Source organism: Scyliorhinus canicula, chromosome 20, assembly GCF_902713615.1.
Source record: "Scyliorhinus canicula chromosome 20, sScyCan1.1, whole genome shotgun sequence".
NCBI lineage: Eukaryota > Metazoa > Chordata > Chondrichthyes > Carcharhiniformes > Scyliorhinidae > Scyliorhinus > Scyliorhinus canicula.
Window position 1 is genome coordinate 32,457,811 of NC_052165.1, and position 11,876 is coordinate 32,469,686.

At 44.6% G+C, this 11,876-nt stretch overlaps 1 protein-coding gene across 11 annotated transcripts in view; it reads right to left on the reverse strand.

Moving 5' to 3' along the window:
- Nucleotides 1-11,530, reverse strand: part of LOC119955026 (chemokine-like protein TAFA-2) — a 310,938-nt gene extending 299,408 nt beyond the window's left edge. For 3 of the 11 annotated variants that reach the window (XR_005458365.1, XR_005458362.1, XR_005458363.1), the window contains exon 1: nucleotides 11,073-11,318. The gene's annotated coding sequence lies outside the window, so the exon portion shown is untranslated. Of the gene's footprint in view, nucleotides 1-2,794; nucleotides 2,929-10,561; nucleotides 10,682-10,750; nucleotides 10,959-11,072; nucleotides 11,322-11,406 lie in introns of those variants that run through there. The other 8 variants (XR_005458367.1, XR_005458371.1, XR_005458370.1 and 5 more) reach the window with 8 other exon arrangements.
- Between the last annotated feature and the right edge of the window lie 346 nt (nucleotides 11,531-11,876).

An 11,876-nucleotide genomic window follows, 5' to 3' on the forward strand; every position in this document is an offset into this window, starting at 1 on the left:
TTGGAGAACGGCATTGCATCAAATTTACAGCACAGAAACAGACCCTTTAGTCCAACTGATCTATGCCAGCGTCTCCCCCTTCTCTAAGTTTGCAGCTTTTAACCACAAGCATTATTTATTTTTCATTCTACTCTTGCAGGTCCAGTTCATATTGACACACAAGAAAAAAATACTGCTGTAAATCTGAACTTAGAACAGAAAATGCTGGAAATATTCAGCCGGCCTGGTAGTACCTGAATTATCCCAGTCCCATGATGGCAGACTTGGTGGCAGGTTGGCTGGTAGAGTTAGGGGAAGCCATGTCAGGATATCTCCCAGCACTGGGAAACGTTCCCAGGGGCAAGCTGGGGAATGGGGTTGGCTGCCCACGGGGGCATGCAACATTTTGCCACCTGGAAGACTTTTCACTTTTTGTTTGGTATCTTCATTTATGACCTAGTGTGTACTTTCCAAGGGCCGGTACAGACTCAATGGGCAGAATGGCCTCCTTCTGCACTGTAAATTCTACCAGAGCAGCTCCAAGATACATCTATCCCAACACCATTGTATTGGAAAAATCAAGCACCCATTGAAACACCTACACTATAATTAATCGGTATTGTCAATTAAAATAAAGACACCACAATATACTACAATTAAATACACTACAATGCCCACCAGCCACAGTGGAAGGTGATTTCTGCGAACTTTCACCTTGTGCCAGATAGGAATTTGCAGATGTGTAATTGCAAAGTAAGAGCGATCTCAAAAATGCTTCAACGATGCAAAATTTCAGATTCTTCCACCGCAACAACTTCCAGTTATGAAGCATCGTTAATATAATTGTTTTTAAAGTCCAGAGCACACGGACATTGGTCAAACACTGATGCGAGAAGATTCACCTTTGAGCAGTATGCACATAACAATAAAATAAAAGCAAAATGCTTTGAATACTGGAAATCTGAAATAAAAAATCTCTGGGACTCGAAAGGTTAACTCTGGTTCTCTCTTCACAGATGCTGCCAGACCTGCTCAGTGTCGCCAATATTTCCTGTTTCTGTTTTTAATACAGATAACAATGACTCCACAACACCAATACTGGATGAGGTATTTATTTCTAAGGACGTTCTTACAATTCAATTTAGTGATGATTATGCGCCAGATATTGGAAGCGCATTTTTTTTTTCATGTGCAAGGATTGTATGAATATAGCATGAGAGTCTTTCTCTCCATTTTAACATCGATAATTTACTTCCTAACAACCCTAAACTTCTGGTGTGAACCTGGAGTCACGGCCCTGCTTGTGAACCAGAATGAGACTTCTTCGAGAAGGTTTTCTGTCACCATCTGGGTTTAATGCTGTATAAAGTGTAAATCTGGTGCTGTGCCAAGCTGCGTGTGAAAAATGCCCTGGACATCTTTTAAAGCTACCTGGCATTTGAGTCATAAGGTTGTGGGTTCAAGCCCCACTCCAGGACTCGAGCAGACTCTCCGGTACAGCGCCGAGGGAGAGTTGCGCTGTCCAAGGTACCAACTTTCAAATGAGATGTTAAACTGAGAATCAAGATGGTAAAATATCCCATGGCACTGTTTGGAAGAGGAGCAGGAGAGTTATTCCCCCATGCCCTCGCCAATATTTATTCCTCAATCAACCTCACACAGCAAGATCTGATCATTATTACACTGCTGTTTGTGGGAGCTTGCTGTGCGCAGATTGGCTGCCCGGCTTCCCGTGTTACCATGGTGACTAAGTTTCAAAAGTATTTCATTGGTTGTAAAGAGGTATCTGGTTGCCATGTAAAGCGCTGCTCCTTTTTTTAATAAACTTAAAAGGTTCAGACAATATAGACGTCCACGGTCCAGCCCATATTGACTACACTTCTCCCCACTCAGGAGCTGAGTTAGGCTGAGAGTTGAGATCAGTTCCTGTGTACTGAGCTCTCTCCATCTCTCTCTCTCTAGCAGCACAATTGAGCTTCCGAGCCCGACTGTGTAAAAAATAAAAGGTCGAAACCTCTCCTGTATCGGTAGCTGCAGAATAAAGGTGCGGACTCTGTGAAGTGTGAGGTGGCTGACTCTCAGCTCTGACCCCAGAAGGCTTCAGCGTAACAAGCTGGAGGTGATAGCACGGGCAGGGAGTGAGAAATAATATATATATTTAAAACTCTGGTGAACAGGGTCGCTTCATCTCTTGCCCATAACTTCAGAAAGCCGAAAGCTTTAATGTTTGGCCTCAGGAAAACTCCAATTCGGGGCAGTCTTTATTTCACATTCAGGCCTTGGACCTCACTGGGTGATCAGTGGGAAGGGCGGGTTGGGAGGGGAGCCTTTACTGAACGCCGTGGAATGAAGCAGAAATCTACCAAATTAACCCAAGGTCAGTTGGACACTTGGCGAGGCAGCCAAGATAGGGATGAAAATGATCCATAAACAGTCCTGAAGCATCAATACCCAATCAGTCAGAGGTTGCTCACCGACCTTCGTGCTGAGACAGGAGGCACGGGGAAGAGGGAATCTCAGGCACATGTGGGATGCAGGTCAGGGGTGGGGATGTTTGCCCAAAGAAAATAAAGGGAATCAAATTGGAGAATGATCTCCCCCCCCCCCCCCCCCTCCCAAAGCACGCACACACACACACACATGGCATGACTACTCGGGGAGCTAACATTAGCTCGGTGCCTATTACATTTTCATTAGCCGTATAATAGGTTGAGATTGGTTGTAAAATTAAAAGCTTCAGTGCCGTCGATACGGAACGCCAAGTGAATCCTGAACGTCCATGTGAAACAAAAGCTACCTTCTCATTCTTACCGACCTTTTTCGTTTAAAAGTTAGATCCAGGAAGTCAGAAAGAAGCACATTGGCCGCGGGGGAGGAGTCCTGCCGGGGAGGGGGGAAGGAATTCTGGAGCTGCTTTCAGGATTCATGCCTGGGTCCATCCATCCCCAGTTAAATCCCGGTGTGGCATCTCGCCGAGCGCAGTTGAGGGTTTATGTTCCCTCTGCAAAGCCTCAAAAGTCTGAGCTGCTCATCTCACTACATTGGAAGTGGGCGGCGGAATGTATCGAGAACTGGGATTCAACCCTCTCCTCCAATCCCATTCCATGTGAATAGGCTGGCAACATCAATACGATATTCCTGGCCGCGCACATTGACTGTCCAACAAAACTGCCCTGCTCGCTGACACACAGTGTGGACATTCATTCGTGGTGTCGCGTCCTTATCACACAGAAACCGAACAGCCAGAGAGAGAGACAGCCTCAAACCACACAGAATCCCAACTCAAAACACAATAGTTCCAAAGTAATAGTTCTTCCCAACAACAGAAAAAAAAACTGCATTGAAGCCAATCGCCGTACAAGAAACTAACGCACATCGACATTCCCCTAAATTCCGTCCCACTGTCAAAAAGCTGACAACTACATTTTTGCAAAAGTTCAATTCGTCGCCGGAGTTCGCAGGCTCCCGGCCCAAATTATTGCAAACGTTTCTGAGATTTCCTAAATACTTTCTGGTCCAGCTGCATCAACTTTTTAACGTTCTGAGCTCTGTCTCGCAGTTTGCACATTTAAATCCTTTTTTTTAAATGATTATGACAATCTATGCAACAAAATAGATTGATTAAAGTGACATAAACAGCAATTTGCTCAGTGGATCGACCCACACATGATTTTTAATCACTAAAACCTATCGCCTTCCCATTTGCTCGTAAATATTTGTTTTAACGTCTCTGTTAGATCTAAAGTTTCTTGTAAATTGACGACAGAAGTTTCCTTCTAAGCGCCCGTCTCATGAGATTGTGAGTGGCTCGGTTTGGGGAGGACAGCTGCGCAAGTCTGTCTCCCAATTTGGATGAACCGATTCGATTTATCGCAGCGTTCTCAGTTCGAGTTGAGTGACTGGCCATGCTAAAATTGCCCCTAATAGCCAAAGATGTGCAGGTCAGGTGGGGTTCCAGCGATAGGGCGGGAGAGTGGGTCTAGTTAAGGTGCTCTTTCCGAGGGTCGGTGCGCTCGATGGCCGAATTGCCGTCTTCTGCACTAGGAGTTCTGTGGATTCTAAATCCTCAGCTCCGGGCCAATCGCTTGCATTGCCAGGTGTGCATTGGGATGCAGGAGGCTAACGGAAAACGAATCTAGCTGGGCTGGATGACAATGAATAGGTGTTGTCGCCTCGTCAATCGCCATTTGCCACACATACACTGACAGAGACACTGACACACACACAAACACACTGTCACACACACACAAACACACTGACACAGAAACACACTGACACACACACATTGGCACACAAACAGACACACACACAAACACACTGACACACACACATTGGCACACAAACAGACACACACACAAACACACTGACACACACACATTGGCACACAAACAGACACACACAAACACACTGACACACACAAACAGACACACACACAAACACACTGACACATACACAAACATGCTGACACAAACTGATGCACACACTCATATACACATATTGATGCACACACTAACACACACAAAGACTGACACAAATACACTGACACACACACACTGACACAGACACACACACACTGACACACAAACACACTGACACAGACACACACTGACACACAAACACACTGACACAGACACACACACTGGCACACACATGGATACACACACACACTGAAACAGACACACACACACTGGCACACACATAGACACATACACACACACTGGCACAAATACATTGACACACACAAATGCGCACACACACTCATACAAACACACTGACATACACACTGATACATATGTATTGACAGACAGGCAAACACACACTAACACACACACTGACACAGATACTGACACACACACACACACACTGACACACATACAGACACACACTGACACACACACTGACACAGACACACACACTGACACACACACTGATACATATGTATTGACAGACAGGCAAACACACACTAACACACACACTGACACACACACTGACACAGACATACACACTGACACACATACAGACACACACTGACACACACACTGACACAGACACACACTGATACGTATGTATTGACAGACAGGCAAACACACGCTAACACACACACTGACACACACACTGACACACATACAGACACACACTGGCACAGACACACACACTGACACACATACAGACACACACTGACACACACACTGACACAGACACTGACACACACTGACACAGACACTGACTGACACAGACACACACACTGACACACATACAGACACACACTGACACAGACACTGACACACACTGACACAGACACACACACTGACACACATACAGACACACACTGACACACACACTGACACACATACAGACACACACTGACACACACACTGACGCAGACACACACACTGACACATACAGACACACACTGACACACACACTGACACAGACACACACACTGACACACATACAGACACACACTGCCACACACACTGACACAGACACACACACTGACACACATACAGACACACACTGACACACACACTGACACAGACACACACACTGACACACATACAGACACACACTGACACAGACACACACACTGACACACATACAGACACGCACTGACACTCAGACACACTTACACAGACACTGATGCACACAGTGATACACACACTGACTGACACACACTGACACACAAACATACGGACACACACACACTGAAATACACATTGACACACACACACTGCACTGATACACAGTGTGGGAGCTGTCCAGCTCTAAAATCCTGTTCAGCGATCACCTGAACAGCGGAGAGGACCTTCTCCAATCCATGCAGACACCGCATGCTGCCACGTTTAATGAAGTACTCGGGAGCGGAAGGAGAAAAACAAGAGGAGGGAGAAAAGAGATGGAAACGATGTTGAAAAATAACTGTGAGATTTCCGCCTTGAACAAAATAATTTCCTTTCCAACTTTTCTTTTGTTGCAAAAAAGAATAAAAATGTAACTCGGGGCGGAGTTGAAGGTTAGGAAGAGGACGGCGGATAAAGCTGAGGGTTAAACAGACAAGCTGATAGAGAGAATGAGGCGGCAGGCTGAGAAATCACAACTCGGCAGACATTTGAATGAAAAGGTTTGCGGCGAGCCCGGTTGGCATTGGGAGATATTAAACTGCAATTTCCTCACCGGAGCGCAGTAAATTACTGGTATATTCCGCACGCTTCAAGAGAGTGAAGTATGAGAAAACGAAGGTTCATAAAGCAGCGGGAAGCGCTCGTGAAATCCATTTGGAGCAAACTCACTTGCAAACAAAAAAGGTGGAATTCTGCGGGGCTGTGAAGAAAGAGAGGGGGATTGGGAATAACTGGAAACTCTGACAAAGAGTCCCTAACAGACACGATAGACCACCGCTGTGTGGTAAGGTTCTAAAAGATAAAACGACCAATATGAAAAATGAGTAAAGGTTGGGTTAATGAGGGGAGAGGTGAAGTGGGCGAGGTCATCGCTGGGTGTATGCTAACCAGCCAGGTTATTGGAACGGTTTTAGCATTTTCTGGCTGGCAGCTTCCTTTTGCCAAATATCCTGACACCTTTTCCAATCACTAATGCACAAACCTGCGGGCTGTAGCTGTTTAGCGATACTAAGTGAGTAGCATCATCCTTCACTCCCAGTCAACATAGAAATATGGAAAATAGGAGCAGGTAAAAGGCCATTCGGCCATTCCAGCCTGCTCCGCCATTCATTGTGATCATGGCTGATCATCACATTCAACAGCCTCATCCCGCCTTCCCACCCATATCGTTTGATCCCCTTCGCCAAGTACTACATCTAACTGCTGAAGAGAAAGCTGGAGTCTGCCATTGATCTGCTGTCGGTGCGGCGATACAAAGAGGCCAGTGCGCGATGGTGGAAGACCTGGTTTCAGCAAATATCTTGGCAGAAATGACTTTATCCACTCTCACTACAGACACACAGCCTGACATTCACACTTCTCTCAAATACACTTGGCCTCTTTTATACAGTTTCACGCACACTCATTACACACACAGCTTCACACACACTCATTACACACACAGCTTCGCACACTCATTAAAAACACTGCCTCTCACACATTCATCTATTATATACACAGCCCTCACACACTCATCTATTATATACAGTCTCGCATAGACACATCTATGAAACAAACAGCCTCACACACAGCCTCACAAACACTCATCTGTTATATACACAGTTTGACAGAGACACGTCTATTATACAAGCACAGCCTCACATACACAGCCTCACACAATTATCTATCATATACTCACACTCATTCATCTATTATATACGCAGCCTCACACATACTCATTATTATATACAGTATTACACATACTCATCTATCATACATACACAGCTTCACACACACTCATTTATTATGCACTCAGCCTCTCATACACACTCAGCTATTATACACAGCCTCATGTACACTCATCTATTATGTACACACAGCTTCACACCACACACACACTCATCTATCATACGCAGCCTCACACACTCATCTATTACATACCCAATCTCACACACATCTATTACACACACAGCCTCACACAAACTCATCCATTATATGCACACAGGCTCAGACACACTCACCTATTATGTATACACAGGCTCACACACACTCATCTGCTATATACACAGCCTCAAGCTCACTCATCTATTAAAGACACATGGCCTCATGCACACTCATCTATTATACACAGCCTCACACACACTCATTTATTATATACACAGGCTCAGAGACACTCACCTATTATACATACACAGACTCAGACACACTTATCTATTATATACACAACCCTCACATATACTCATCTATTATATACACACAGGCTCAGACACACTCATCTATTATATATACACAGCCTAACGAACACTCATCTATTATATACCCACAGGCTCAGACACACTGGCCTATTATATACACAGGCACAGACACACTAACATATTATATACACAGCCTCACGCACACTCATCTATTATATACACAGGCTCAGACACACTACCTATTGTATGCATACAGGCTCACACACACTCATCTATCATACACACCTCACACACACTCATCTATAATGGGTCCAAAGATGTGCAGGTTAGGTGGATTGGCCATGGACCGAATGGCCTCCTTCTACACGGTAGAGATTCCATGGATTCCATGGAGTACATCTATTTTATACACACAATCTGACACACACTGATCCATTATATTCAGAGCCTCATACACTCCTTTATTATATATACACACAGCCTCACATACACTCATTATAGACACACAGCCTTGCACACAGTCAGCTGTTATTTATTCACAGCCTCACAAACACTCATCTATTTTACACTCTCAGCCTTACACACACTCAACTATTAGATACACAGCCTTACACACACATCTATTTCACACACACAGTTCCACCTACACTCATCTATTATATACACACAGCCTCAGACACATCTACTATATACACTCAGCCTCACACAAACGTCTATTACATACACATAGCCTCACACACTCATTATATACAGACAGCCGAACAAACACTCATCCATTTTACATTCACAGACCCACATACACTTATCTATTATACACAGACAGCCTCTCACACACACTCAACTATTAGATACACACAGCCTCAAATGCACTCATCTATTATACACACTCAGTCCCACACACGCTCATCTATTATACACAGCCTCTCCACACACTAACGTATTTAACACAAACATCCTCACACACACTCATCTATGATATAAATACAAAGCCTCACACACTCATGTAGTTTACATGCATAGCCCCCACATTGACCTGCTATACACATAGCCTCATACACGCAATAATGTATTTATGCAAACAGGCTCACACACATTTATGTATGATATACATGCACAGCCTCAATCACTCATCTAGTATAGAGACACAGCCCCACACATTCATCTATTATACACACAGCCTCACACACATCCATCTATTTTACACACAGCCTCACACATGCTCATCTAGTATATACACACACAGTTTCACACATACTCATCTATTATACAAACAGTCCCACACACTAATTTATCACACACACAGCATTGTGCATTCTAACCTAGTATACAAACAGCCTTGCGTACCTGTTTTACACTCACAAGCTCACACATACTCATCTATTATATACACTCACACACACTCATCTATTATATACACACAGCCTCACACACACTCACCTATTATATACACTCTCAGCCTCACACATACTCATCTATTATACACCCTTAGTCTCATAAACACTATATATACACACAGACACACACTCATCTATTATATACACACAGCTCAGCATAAGTTTATCTACACAGTGTCACAAACACACCTCCATAATATAGAGTCTCACACATTCATCTAATACATTTACACAGCCTGACTCACATTCAGATTTTATTCACACACAGCCTCAGTCATCGATTATACATATAGAGACCTCACACACATCTTGTATATATACACACACATTCATCTAGTACATTCACACAGTCTCACACAGTAAATCATTTATTATTCAAACACAGTCTGACACATAATCATCTACTAGACACACACAGCATCACACACCTTATCTATTATACATATACAGCCTCATACACATTCATCTAGTATAGACGCACCCTGGCATATTTCCATCTATTATATGCTTACAACCTCACACACACTCATCTATTCTCAGAATGTACACATATAGTCTCACACACTCTTATCTACATACAGCTTTGCACGTTTACACACACATAACCTTACATACTTCCATCTACCTTCACACACACACGGCCTTACATTCTCATATTCACACGGAGAGCCAAAAGCTCATTTACACAGAGTCTTGCACACTTTCTTACATGACAACTTCACGCACTCTCAGACCCGGCCTCGCAGAGCCTCATCTTATACAAACACATTAACGTGCACCCAGATACAAACACAGCTATAATCCTAGCCACACAAACAGCCGCGCGTGCACATACCCAATCATATACAATCTCTCACACATGTATATATAATCAGACATCCTCATACATAAGCGCTCATAAACATTCGCACACAGCCACGGCACATTGTTACAAATAACACAAGCACACACACACGAGAAAACCCACACACAGAACTCGGCTACCCATCTGAACATTAACACTCCACGATATCACACAGACACACACGGACTCCTATCCTTTCGCATCTTCCATATAACGCACACTAGCATACTTTCGTTTCTAACAAAACGCACTCGCAATTTCACATACACATCCATTCACACTTTCGTACACTGTCTCTCACACACACAGGCACACACACAGATACAGACAGAAAGGCATTAGACCAAACTGGCTGGGAACAACCAGTTAACCAGAAATATCCAAAAGCCCGAGAGAGAAGGAATAAGATGCATCTTGTTGGAAATTGAAACGCAATTAACCCGACCCAGGTTTTAAAAAGCAAAGCCAGGCGATGACGATCTTCACACTCTCAGCTAACGACTCCCCTCAAAACTTAATTTTATGTCGATTTCAATCCTTTCTTTTTACCGTTTTCATAATCCAAGCAGTTATCCTCTGGTGTGATTCCAATGTCTTAAAATGTTTTCCGGTTTGCTGGCTATGGTTACCTTGTCTGTACCTGCCCGTGTACTCGTGACGACGGTGTGAAGCGCATTGTTAAAGATATGACACAGCCACCCTTCCTTAATGCAACATCTCTTGACTTTGATCACTTACCTGCAGCCCCTCCTTCCGGGAGAGATACCTGTCCACCTTTACTTTAAGGAAGATGAAGTCTGCACTGCATTCTGGAAAAGGAAGGGGGGAGGGGGGGGAGGGGTTGGAAGGACCTTCTCCGATACAATTTTAACCAAAGTGTAAACGCCCCAATATAACGCTGTCTCTTACGGTTCCTTCCTCCTTTTCTCGCTCTCTCTCTCTCTTTCTCCCTCTCTGCCTCTGTACACAGAGCAGAGCTGTGGCACTAACTGAGCAAACACACACATACACACACCAAATCACCACCCCCCCCCCCCCCCCTCCCCGAGCCAAATCTTACTGAGATCGCAGCGATCGCGGTCCAAGGGTCTCCAAAGCCAGACACCGCTTCCCGCAGCAGTTACTGATCTCACTCCATCTCTGATGTGCCCGCTTTCCTGCTGTAGTTTACCCCCCGCGCGCTCTCTCTCTCTCACTCTCTCTTGGGAAAGCCGATTGGACAGATCGATTCACCTCCAGGAAATCTGCATCCATGTAGATCTCAACAAATATTGTTATTTAAAATCGGCACAGCCCGGAATATCACACAATCACTTTCCTCCTCCCCCCCACCCCCTCCCCTATCTAACCCCCCCCCCCCCCCCCCCCACTCCAACACACACACACACACACACCAGTTGTCCTGTCAATGCCACGTTGAGCTATTCTGCCAAGTGACTCCAGCTGATGTCCTGGGCAGTTTCACCCTCCCGTGCCTGTCCTGTGTTGTTTTAAATAAATGCAGGCTGGTGAATAAATGATATGGTGGCTGCCCGTGGCTGTTTTGTCTGATCTTTCTGTTCGTTATCGAGAGAGGTGGGGAGATCAGTTTCGTAGGTCATCTGTTTGTGGGACATGAAGTACCTTGTGGGTTCTACTCATCCATCGCCGCCCCAAACATGTCAATAATGTGACAGAGGGGTGAGGGGTGGGAGAGAGGGACAACAATGGACGATCTCAGCCTCATTGAAAACATGGGTTGAATAATACATTCATGAATGTCAGGGGTAAAACTACAACACCCGCAGCAGATCGCCAAACCCATGAGCAGCACTCGAGACAGCAAACGAAGCAGCAAGTAACATGAAATGAAATGGAAAATCGC